Source organism: Octopus bimaculoides, chromosome 6 (assembly GCF_001194135.2).
Source record: "Octopus bimaculoides isolate UCB-OBI-ISO-001 chromosome 6, ASM119413v2, whole genome shotgun sequence".
Classification (NCBI taxonomy): Eukaryota; Metazoa; Mollusca; class Cephalopoda; order Octopoda; family Octopodidae; genus Octopus; species Octopus bimaculoides.
Genome location: NC_068986.1, coordinates 113,982,511 through 113,995,010, shown reverse-complemented (window position 1 = coordinate 113,995,010; position 12,500 = coordinate 113,982,511).

Genomic DNA, 12,500 nt, shown 5'->3' with positions numbered 1-12,500 from the left:
TGTTATGAAAACAAAAATTGTTTCACTTCAAACCAAGTAGCATAATCAAGAATTAGGTGAATATAAAATAACAATCAATGCTTCATTATCTTAAAAATAGGTAAAAGCGTTTATAGATGTATGCGCAGCGAAATAGTAGCGTAGAGGAGGGAATTGTTGAAGACAACCGGCGAGGTTTCTGAGCAGTCATTTTGTGTGATTTCAAGTCAAGAGGCTGAATATAGAGAACAAACAGCGAACAGTTCAAAGGCAAAAGAAAATAGGTGTCTAACCTCTAATTGCAATAGTGAACAGGTAAAAGTAAAGATCTTTAAGAACCGTTGAAAGAGTTTGGAAGAAAAGTTAAACGACTGATGGTGTGTGGAGAAGAATCTAAATTCATGGAAGAGAAAATTGTAAAATCCACAGTCATAACCTTCCAGTACGCAACTTATTAAAACTTGAACTACATCTGTGTTGTAGGGAATAAATAAGTATGTGGGGAAAAGATCTGTTCCAAGAAATCTATAACTGAAAACTATTTCAAAATATCAACTGGACAGCTAGAAAAATATGTATTAAAGAATTCTGGGAAATGTATAAAAGTTACAAACGAAACAATGTAAATCTAAATTAATGAATTTTCTGTTTAAGCATGTTAACCTATAAATTAGAGATGATGAACTGAAAATTGTGAAAAGGAGAAAGAACGTACATTAGACATTGCTAAGCAAGATCTGTGCAGTGGGCTTATTGCATATCATAGAAAAAGCAATTGCAAGACAGATCACCATATGACCAGAATAACGTAACACTGCATGAGGAAGACAATAAGAACTAACAGCTGAGGAAGACATTTGTGATTGCAACAGAAAATCAAAGTCTTCCAATTGGAAACAACCAAAAATATATAATGATTCCCGATTTAGGTACAAGAGTATCAATTTTGTGGAAAGGGGGATTAGTCGAAAAGATATTTACAGAAGAAATTCAAGAAGTATCCATACACAGATTTCGGAATAGGGGCAATCAGAAGAATGAAGGCACCGAAATGAGAGGAAATTCTTACAACACATGTATTGGGGATAATTTAAGTGATGGAAACCAAAGCCTCATAACATAAATTTATGCAAAACGCATAAAAAAGGCGTTAGTAAGCAGTGGGCAGGGATATTAATTCGAAGATTTCAAATGTAATATGAAAATATAGAACAATACAATGATGTGGTTAAGGTGCACGGAACTATGTTTAATTGGGAAGGAAAAACCATATAAGAAACGTAAGACTACTAAATAGCAAGATAATAATAATAATAATAATAATAAAAATAATAATAAGAGTAGTAGTAGTAGTAATAATAACAATAATTATAATCGTAATAAAAACAACAACAACAGCATCAACAATCATGATAGTAATAACATTATCAAAAGTAAAAGCAACAAGGATAGTAACGATAGTGATGATAATAATAGTAATAATAATGAATAATGTTGATGATGGTGATGATGGTGATAATAAGAAAAAACAAAAACAATGACAACAAAAAAGCAATAATAATAATAATAATAGCAATAATAATAATGAAACTGTTTTCCTGAAAAGATAAAAATATCTCAAACACCATTAATAACTACTTTTGTGTTTTTAACTATTGAAGTTAAGAGGAATAAGATAGTGGTATATGTGGGGAGAAGGAGAGAGAGAGAGAAGAAAAAATAACAGTTTGCCAAGAAGGAAATATCTCACGTGACATTGGCCATTTTCAAAATGGAGGTATTTACTTTAGTTCTCCATTTTAAAGCACATTGTCAGCGTAATGTAACATTAGATAGATCTATATTGCCAACGGCAGTGATTCTTGTCTTGCGGCATGCTAACATCACGATTTGTCATACAAAAGCATTCTCTGATAATCCTGCATTAATCTTTGGAAATTTATCCTGATTTCCGCTTAAGCATTACTAGACTTGGCACATGTCTCAAGGCTACAGGTAAGTCATGTAACGATAGCGGAGGAAAGAGAGTGGAAAGAAAGATAATCAATATTTGGGAATAATAGCAATGCCAGGTAATTTTAAAAGATTTTAGTAATAAGGGATATCATGATTCACTTGAAACAGTGAAGACAAGTGTGTGAAGAAAATACATTTAAGCTGTGTAGATAATAGGATATAATATGAGGCATATGCTGCTAACGATCCTCTTAAGAGAAGTAGTTGCTAAATCTACCTCAAACTTCAGTCTACCAGCTTAAATGAAAGAATACAGTTAGCAATGTATTCGCTGCTATTCAAAAAAGACAGAATCATCTTGACTAGAACATCAACAACAACTAGATGTGAGAGAGAAAGACAGAGAGAGAGAGAGGGGGAGGGAGAGAGAGGAAGGTAGCTATAACTGCATTGTTATAAATAATAGCTAAATCTTCGGCAAATCACACAGTTCAAATAAAAGAATATATGCCGAAGGTAGCCACCGGACATTGTCTCAACTAAAAAGATTGGTGGCCAGAACGATTTTAAAGTTATTTCTGCTGAATCTAACAGCAGAGCAGTAAATATGATAGTTCTGTGAACACAATTAGAGATTGAATTCAGAATTATTAATCGTGCTCCATTCATTTAAGTAAATAAATCTTGTATGATTCTGCCAGAAATCCTTGTGACCTCAGATCGATAATCGTCTGTTACTGATCTACTATTTTTGTCATATACCGCAAAACGTCCACAAAAGTTCTTATCGCCAGACAAACACCGCTGTCTATTTGGCTTTCCGTGACGTGTTTGCATTAAGTATGGACACACCGATGTCCATACTTAAGTTAATATGTCTTAGTTTGTTGGCATTGTAAGAATGTGAAATCAAATCTTTACGAAAATCACAACTGTGTGATTAAAATTTTTTTCAAATCAAAACTAATTAATAATTAACCCCTCAGTTAATTTACAATAGAGAATGTAACTACAACCTGTGCTTCTTTTTATTGGGAGAATGACTTACTCCAAGTACAAAAATAACTACTTTTTTATATAATTACTTTATATATTTTATGTGACTGAGTTACATCAAACTTTAAATGTTCTGATACATGTTATAAAATATATTTTTCCCACCCTCGTTTATATATAACTTTATATCCACTGGTTTTCTAAGCGTCATGTATAATGATTTTATTGTAAAGGCCTTCATGACAATAAAAGACGCAATTCTTCTACTTCTTTTTCTTTTTCTTTTTCTTCTTCTTCTTCTTTTTCTTCTTTTTCTTCTTCTTCTTCTTTTTCTTCTTCTTCTTCTTCTTCTTCTTCTTCTTCTTCTTCTTCTTCTTCTTCTTCTTCTTCTTCTTCTTCTTCTTTAGTAGTAGTAGTAGTAGTAGTAGTAGAAACAGCCGGAGCTGCAGTATCGTTTGCATTTATTGACCTCTGACATGATTCACTCACGCTCGGCATTCTTTGAGCGTACATCATTTGATCGACAAAGACTTTTCTTTGAGTATTAAAGCCTCTGCAATATTTCTAGGTCTATCTATTGAGAGAAAAAAAACCTCTCTTTTAAAAATATGTTTTAAATTTCCAAAGCGATTTACATATTAGATATTTTTTAGAACAGCCTCGATTTCGAAAATGCTTCTGGATATTTTGCGGGAAACGATTATTCCCCAAAAGAGGAAAAAATAAAAATAAATAGAATGAAACCATATAACACTTAAAGGAGCTGACACTTAGAAATAATAGTTGTAGGAATAAAATGATATTAAAGCAGAAACAATTCGACAAAAGCAGTAAATGTTTTGCTACAAGACAGAAATTATGAATATGTGTCGACTCTCCCTAAAAAAACTGTTTGGGTTTTTTTATGACTGAAACTTATGTTTCATATGATTTTATCGGGTTTAAAGGATAAAGAGACAAGTGACATAATTCTGTCTCTCGAAAATCAAGTGGGATTTCAGTGTATTCTCAGAGAAGGAATTGAAGGAAGCCTTGGTTGATATATGCGATGTTGTGGCTTGAATCGATGAAGGTAAGACATATGAGGGCATATACTAAATATTCCAAAACCGACAAAGAGCCCAAATAGCCATGTTGGTGTGTGACTCATCTTCCCACAGGCACGTGCAGCAATATAGCATCACAACTAGGGACATTCATTGTGATTGGCTATTGGTATGAATGACGCCATCGTCACGAGGCCTTTCACCAATTATGAAATCTAGTATGACGAAAAACTGCTTATGACCCAAGCCATACTGGAGCTGTACATAAATGTACGTGTAGGAAAAGAAACAGATACGTTTAGTGCTGCCGAGCAGAGACTTCAATTGTTACACATGTAGCAACAAGAACGCTTTGAAATCATCTTCTATGAAGAGTAAAAAAAGGTAAGGAGAGCAAGGGGTAATTAGGGGGCCGTCGAAGAAACTGCTTTTTCAGAACCTCAAAAGAACAATCCCTAAATATGAGCAAAAGTATTTTCGTAATCCCTAGTATAAGCAAACTTTAATCTGAGTTGGACGAACTCCCATCCAGTAACATTACTAACAATATTGTGTTGTTGTTGGGCAAATGAATGCTAAATGGATGCAAACTGTGCCAGACAGAAGAAAAGAACCATAGAAAATGTTCTATATGCATACACAAACCCGCATCCGCACCACAGCAAAAAGGAAATGAAAGTGGTTCTATTGAACGTCTTGTCATATCTAAAGTCAAAATCCATAGAAGTGAGAAAGACTCCGTGTGAGTGCTAAAGTTTTGTATTCCTATTGTGTGTGTTTTATCCTTATTTATTGTATCTAAAATCATTGTGTATATATATATATATATATATATATATATATATATATGAGAGGATATATGTAAAAACTTTTATCCCATGAGTTCTGTATATTGAGAGGCGTCATGTAATCCATGTAATCCCGTTTTGTAGAGCCTGGTTATGCCTATTATTGGCCAGTGGAACTATAAAGGAAAGAATTATTATTATTATTATTTTTATTATTATTATTGTTATTATTATCATTATTATTATTACTATTATTATTATTGAGATGTTATATGACAACGGTCTTTACTCGTTCTGACCATTTGAGATTTAAAATCAAACATAGCAGTAATCATAATTGATTACCTTTCAGATTACTTTCTGGAAAGCTTCAAAGCTGCTTCGCATCCCGGTTGAGATATAAGTTCTGTCATATTTGGGTAATTTATTTTTTGTTGACTCATCTCATAAACAAAATGTCAAATTGAACAAATTTTTTGTTCTTTCATTTCTTATTTTCTATGTATTTATATTCACTGTGACAAATGGTTCGATGTTGGTTGCGTATTTATCTGATCGTATTTCTTATCACTACTAGGTTACCTATAATTATTGAGGTTGTTTCTGATTTCTGTCTGGCTATTCTGCGTGTCTCTATTTTAAGATCTTTTCCATTTCCTATGAAATACAGTATCATTTGTTTAAAATTTTACTTCACTTAGTGGTTACTTCTAGTATTCTTTGACAGCAATATTTATCAGAGGAATTTTCATCTCTACTAGTTGCAAATTGTGAATATCAGAAATTGTGGTCGCTTTGTCAGCCTTCGCAGTGTATATTTATACCACCTTTTTTCTGTAATTAATCGTAATACTGGTATAACACCTACTGCATTTAAAGACCCATTTTTTATGTGTAGATGTATTATTTCTTAGTTAAGCCTGGGCTACAGGAAACTGTTTTTTTTAATGATTTCTTACGAACCACTACATACTCTGCTGTTACTTATTCTCTTCGGCTTAGTTTGATGCTTTTGGTTTCTTTTTTGTGGAAGTCTTTACAGCTTTGATTATTGCTCTTCTCAAGCAGATAAAATTCTGCGTGTCCTGTTCAGTTTTTTCCTATAGTGGGCATCTAAGGCTTTTCTGTTAACGTTGCAATTTTAGCTCATATTATCTTATTTAGCTTAGTATTATTTTTAGCCTTTTTTTTATTTTTTTTTTCTATTTCCTCTTTACAGCTATCTATTATTTCTATATTTGTTGGATTTCTAGAAAATATAAAACAATTACGGGCATGTTTTGTAGCTGTTTGTGGCAGATTTACCTTATTTTTACAACATAATTTTCATATCCTACGATAGATATTTTATAATAATTTTCTAGTTGCATAATGTCTCTTTCTCTTCTGTATTCTTGGCAAGTAGAATCTTTGTTAGATCTGAAATAGTTTATTTTGAAGGAAATAATTGTTTTTTTATTTGTATCTAGTTTTGCTAATTTATTTTGCGTCCAGTTGAGGACAGTTTAACTTACCACTGGGACAACTTTGATCATTATTTCTTCATATTTTACATTTAGTTCTTTTTTCTTTATTAATCTAATCCGTCTATTATTTTCTATCCTAATGCTTTCTTTACTACGAATGGATTCTTTTCTATCTAGTTCATTAATTTCAAGTTATTTGTATGGCTGTGATCGGTCGAATTCTTGTATCAAAGCATTTTTTAAAAATCTAGCATTCTTATTAAGTTCCCTCTCTAGAATACTGGCTTGGTGCAGTTAACTAATTGGTAACATATTATTATTATTATGATCTTCTTTCAAATCTGTTTACATTTCTTGCCGAGTGTCTTCCTGACACCTAGAGTAGAGAAACTCACTGTATACATTGGTTGGCCATTAAAATAAACACACCATATTGTTCATATACAAACTCATGTAATAGTAAAAAAAGGAAAATAAAAAGTAAACAAAGAAAAGAAAGGGGAAAAAAGAAAAGAAAATCCAGAGCGACAACGCTCCTCTTAGTTTATGTGACGTACAAGTTAAGACAATCTTTTGCAATTTCTGCGTGGACGGCAAACCAGACATCATTCTTAAATAATTTTCATTTCCATTTTTGATGATTCCAAGTTCTACAATCACTGGTATTGTAACCGTCTTGAGATGCCACATCTTTTTGATTTCGATTAGCGGATCTTTATATTTTCTGAGCTTATGAAATTCTTTTGTCACATGGTATGCTCATGTCAATTAATAAACAGACTTTAGTGTTTTGGTCTATTATTATTATTATTATTATTATTATTATTATTAAGATGATGGTAATGACGAAAGCTTTTCCTCGATATCTTCAGTATTCATACATTATCCACTGGGCGCCAACCAGGCACCTGAGGTAAATAACGAATGTGAAGTTCTTAATACATTCGAAGATTTTATGATGCAGAGAAACTCTAAGATGAGATAAAGTTTCAAATAAAGAAGGAAACGGAAGAAAAGGCACGTGCGCCGATGAGAGCTCAAAAAATGTTATAAAATTATGAAATTTAATGAGATGATGCTTTTCGTAGAGTTCATTAAGTATTTTCTGTAATTCTTTTAAGCATGGTTCTCCTGCTTCTATAATTATCCTCACTATTATTAACAGGCCGGACAAAATGCTTAAGATCATTTTTTACCAGATTTAGGTCGTAAGCTAAATTTCCTAGCACTGGGGTCAATGTAATCGACCAGTCTCCTCCCACAAAATTTCAGGCCTTGTGTCACTATTGGAAAGGACCTACAACAACAATTATTATTATTATTATTATTATTATTATTATTATTATTATTATTATTATTATCCTATGCTGACCCATTGGTCCGTGCTTTTAAATCGATCCGCAATATTCTGGATTCTACTACACGAGATATCAATTTCGCTTTATTTTCATTTATGATCTTTCTATCGAACCATTTGGAAATCGAAAACGCACCGATGTGAAGCCATAAAAGTTTCTTTTTGTTTTAATCATTCAATCTTTCTCACACAGTATAACTTTCTGATCAAACATAGTGTCCGATACACAGGCGCCGCCTACAATTACAATGCAGTCAGACAGAAAACAATCACCTAAAAACAACAACAACAAACAAACAAAAAGAAAACAAAGACATACAAACACAGTCAAAGCAAATATCAATGACCAGACAAACAGAAATTGATTGTAGAAAAGGAATTGAAAAGTAATGACATTTGAGAAAAACTTAACATTAAAGACAACACGTTTTACAACATCAACAAGAATAACATTTGCATGTATTCAACGACTCTTGCAAATAAAAGTGTTTTAAAGAAAGGTCAAACGCCATTTTTTGGAAGTATGCATTCAGACAATGCAACCCCAGATATGATTCATTCTACGGAGATGACAAATGGAACGACATACACTGTTTATAAGACAAATGTCTGTCTCAATCTATTACACAATTATGAAAGATGTGATAGTGTACCTGTACTTTAAAATAGCTACGGGAGTTTCTTTTGTTCCATCAACGTGGCTGTTTGTAGCGGTCCTTAAAGCTACATGGAGTGAAATCATTTTCATCGAATTTGGAGAGAGTATGGGTCCATATGCTTTGCATTCAAAAATGAGGGCAAAAGTGATGCGCGTATTTTCTATGCTGTAGAATACAGCGAAAAGTAAAGCAAATCCACATACATTCGAAGAGATATGAATATATATACAGGCAAATTAAAAAAATATAAACAAAGCCACGAAAATCAGAAGGACATACACAAGGGATGTATTAGGTTGAGGCTCAGTTTAAGATGGAAAAAAGAAGGGATTTGTGACGTTTCGGTCATTGCTCTTCTTCAGAAAGAGGAAAGATACGGAGAGAAAGAAAAGAATAGTCCGAGAAAAGTATGTGTGTAGTTACATGACAGACGTGAGCGGGAGCTGGGGAGGGGTTGATAAAGGGAAAGTGGTTTTTGAAAGCAGGAGAGTGCGAAAATGGCCAGTGTGTGGGTATGTGTGGTTGTGGTAGCATCTGTGTGTGTTTCTGTTTATGTGAGTGATGTATGTGTGAGGGGGTTGTGCATCAGGTGAGAAGCAGTCGTTAGATTTGGTGGTGAGTGACGAGGTGAGGAGTGTGTGAGGGTGTTGTCATAGCTGTATGTTCGTATGTATTTGTGTGTGTATGTTATGTGTGTGTGTGTATGTGTGTGTGTGTGTGTGTATGTTATGTGTGTGTGTATGTGTGTGTGCGTGTATACGGTTGTGTGTGTGTATGTATGTTTGCGTACATATGAAAAAAATATATATGTATGTGTGCGTATGTATACATGTATATATATGTATGTAGGTACAAAACGACGCACGTATATGCGTTTATGCCTCTCGTTCGCCGAGAGATTTCAAAAACTCGTTTTAAGTTTTGTATTGGCCAAATATAGTTTATATGGCAGGTATGCATCAGCAGGAACGTAGGCTTCTTCTTCTTCGTCGTCGTCTTCATTATCATCGTCGTCGTCATCGTCATCGTCATCATCAACAACAATAGTAGCATTAGCAACAGGACAATAGCAACATCTTCCTAACATTAATTTTATTATTACAAAAAAAGAATCAAATCGTTAGTGTTGTTGTTGTTGTTGTCGGTGTCATCATCAACATTATTATCATAACTGTTATTAACGTTGGTATTATTAATTTCTTTTCTATTATTTATTATCATTGTTGTCGTTGTTGTTGTTGTTGTTGTTGTCACTGTTGCTGTTGTTGATGTAGTTGTTGTTGTTGTTTTGCTGTTGTTGTTAGTATAAAGGAAGTAACAAAGATAAAATTACGCAGAATAACAACAACAGCAACAACAATAATTGTCATTATTTAGAAAACAGTTGCAGAGGAAAAATGTGAAAGAAAAGAGCTGGACAGACAACTGTATCAACAAGAACATCATCATCAACAGCACAATACATAGACAGCAACAACAACGTAAACAATCGCTAGAATAGCAACAAAGATAGCAGAATGTAGAGACAGGAACAAGAGTAATAGCAACAGAGCAATAGAAAGACAATAGCAACAACAGCAGCAGCAGCAGCAGCAGCTATGACAACAAGAATATCAACAAAATCGTAATAGAGAAACAACTGTAACATTAGCAAATAATGAACAAAACAACTCAGACATAACTACAACAACAACAACAACAAGACAATATTCTGACGCCAATATCAGTAACAAGAATAACGATAGAATACGAATAAAACAACAGCAAATAGGAAAACAAAAACAACGACAACGACATTATAGAGATGTTAACAATAACAACAACGATAAGAATACAATAAAGGCCTCCAAAACAAAATAAACTAAATAGTATAGTTTGAAGAGAGACTATGAGATCGCAGACTGACATTATCAATGAAAGCAATAATATTGGAACTGCAACAATAACACAAACAATACAGACACTTCATCATCAACAATAATACGGAGACATCAACGATTATAACAACAACAATAGGTCTTCAACAATAATGACATGCAGCAACAGGCTTCTTAAAACAGTAAGGATATTTATAATGATGGCAACATTTCTAAATCTCTCTGTCCTTTCATCTACTCTCTCTCTCTCTCCCATCCTCTCTGTCTCACTTCATCTCTCTCCCCAACTCTCACTCTCTTATGCATATGTGTGTGTGTGTGTCAGAATGTATATATATATATATATGTAAACACACGCGTGCGTACGCACATACTCTGGCACACACACATATATATCTTCTTGAAGGTGCCGTGACCTAGTTGCATTTTACGATTCCACGCTAAGAAGAATCTCTCTTCTCAATTTCATGTACTTGAGTTTAGGCCCATAACATCAGCGGGGTTGAGCGGTCCTTTCCTCTACTAGCACGAGGAAGTTTCAAAATTTAACATACACACATACACACACACACACACACACACACACACACACACACACACACACACACACACACACACACACGCACACACACATACATACATACATACATACATGCATGCATATATACATACATACATACATACATACATACATCTGTGGAAGAGCGTAGGATCGAAATGTTAAAGACTTTCTCTATTCTCAAGCGTTATACTAATACATCCATTCGTTGTTTACACAACCTGTCTTCATCTGTTGTTTTTTCGTAAATTCTCCAATACATACATGCATGCATATATACATACGAGCCTTGGATCTTGGCTAGGAAGCCACTCTTTCTTTATTGGCAAGCAATCTTGAAATTAAACTGAAGATTGACATATATACATGCAAGCATACATACATACATACATACATACAAATAAAAAATAAACAGTAGTTGATGTTGAAATTCCGATGAAGGAGCATTGATTGTAGGTTAGAAACCGGCTCTTTCTCTATTGGCAAAAAAAACAAACCTTGAAATAAAACTGAACAGTGACAAATATACAGATATAGAATGAAGATCATGAAGACGAGGTGTTGTTGCCATGGAGCTGCATATATTCTGTGCCGTTACTGGAACAAATTCGCAGCTGCTTTTTAGCTTCCTTAATGGTCGCTCAGTGTTTGGATTGAGAGACCGACAGACCCTGGCTAAAACGTTTTCAAGTTACGTTTTGCGAACCCTACTGTGGACGAACTGTGAGAGGAAGTTCATTAGTAAAGTGAAAATCAGAGAGACACAAGTGGTTCTGATTAAATATTAGCTCTTCATGATGACGAAACAGTTGTTATGCGATGGAGTCATTATTTTGCATATGACTATGTGGAAGTTGTCCAGCACGTAGGTCTGTATTCTTTGCCCCCCCCCCAAATAACCGCTCTAGTTGAAACCTCTTTTGGTGCACCGTTTATGATTTGCTCAGAGAATGAGGGATTTTCTTTGTGTGTGTGTGTGTGTGTGTGTGTGTGTGTGTGTGTGTGTGTGTGTGTGTGTGAGTAAGTGTGTGTGTGTGTGTGTATTTCGGTTTTTGTCTCTACCATTACTCTTTTTTCTGTGTCTATGTTACTTTCAAAAAAATTGAAAAGGGAAAATATAAGGATGAATATTAAATATGAGTAAAAGATGTGTAGATAAAGCATAGGATACAGTTTGGTAAAAGAGTGTCAATGCGAGAGAGAGAAAGAGACAGAGAGAGAGAGAGATGAATCTGAAAAGAACAAATGAACAGTAAAAAGAGAAAACGAAATATTAAGTAAAATAAGGTTAAAAATTTCTCATTGCAAATTTTGCATTTCAATTATTTTTTTCTAACTCATATTCGTGGTGACTTCGTAATATGAACTTATCCTTTTTCCAACATTTAGCGAACATTTACGACTTACCATTTAAATATATGTCTGATTTTACAAAGTTTTGAAGATACACCACATGTTTTTGTCTTATTCAAAGGCTTTGAGTTTACGGTGCACAGGTACGTTTGTTTGAGGATTAGGTGTACCTGGAAAGCTTCGGTGCATGTCATTTATATTAGTGTTCCTACGTGAAGAGGTCTGATTATAAAGTCTTCTGTTAAACAGAATGATCATCAGCGTTTGCGTCTACAGATTTTAATTACACGTCATACGTGAGAGCTTTCACCTGAACCTCACGCACAAACTCGCATATACACAGAAAACACACCCGCAAACAGACGAATATAAAGAAACATCCTTTAAAGTAGAACTATGCTAAAATACGCAAGTAATAACTGAAACAAGTAATATATATATATATATATATATATATATATATA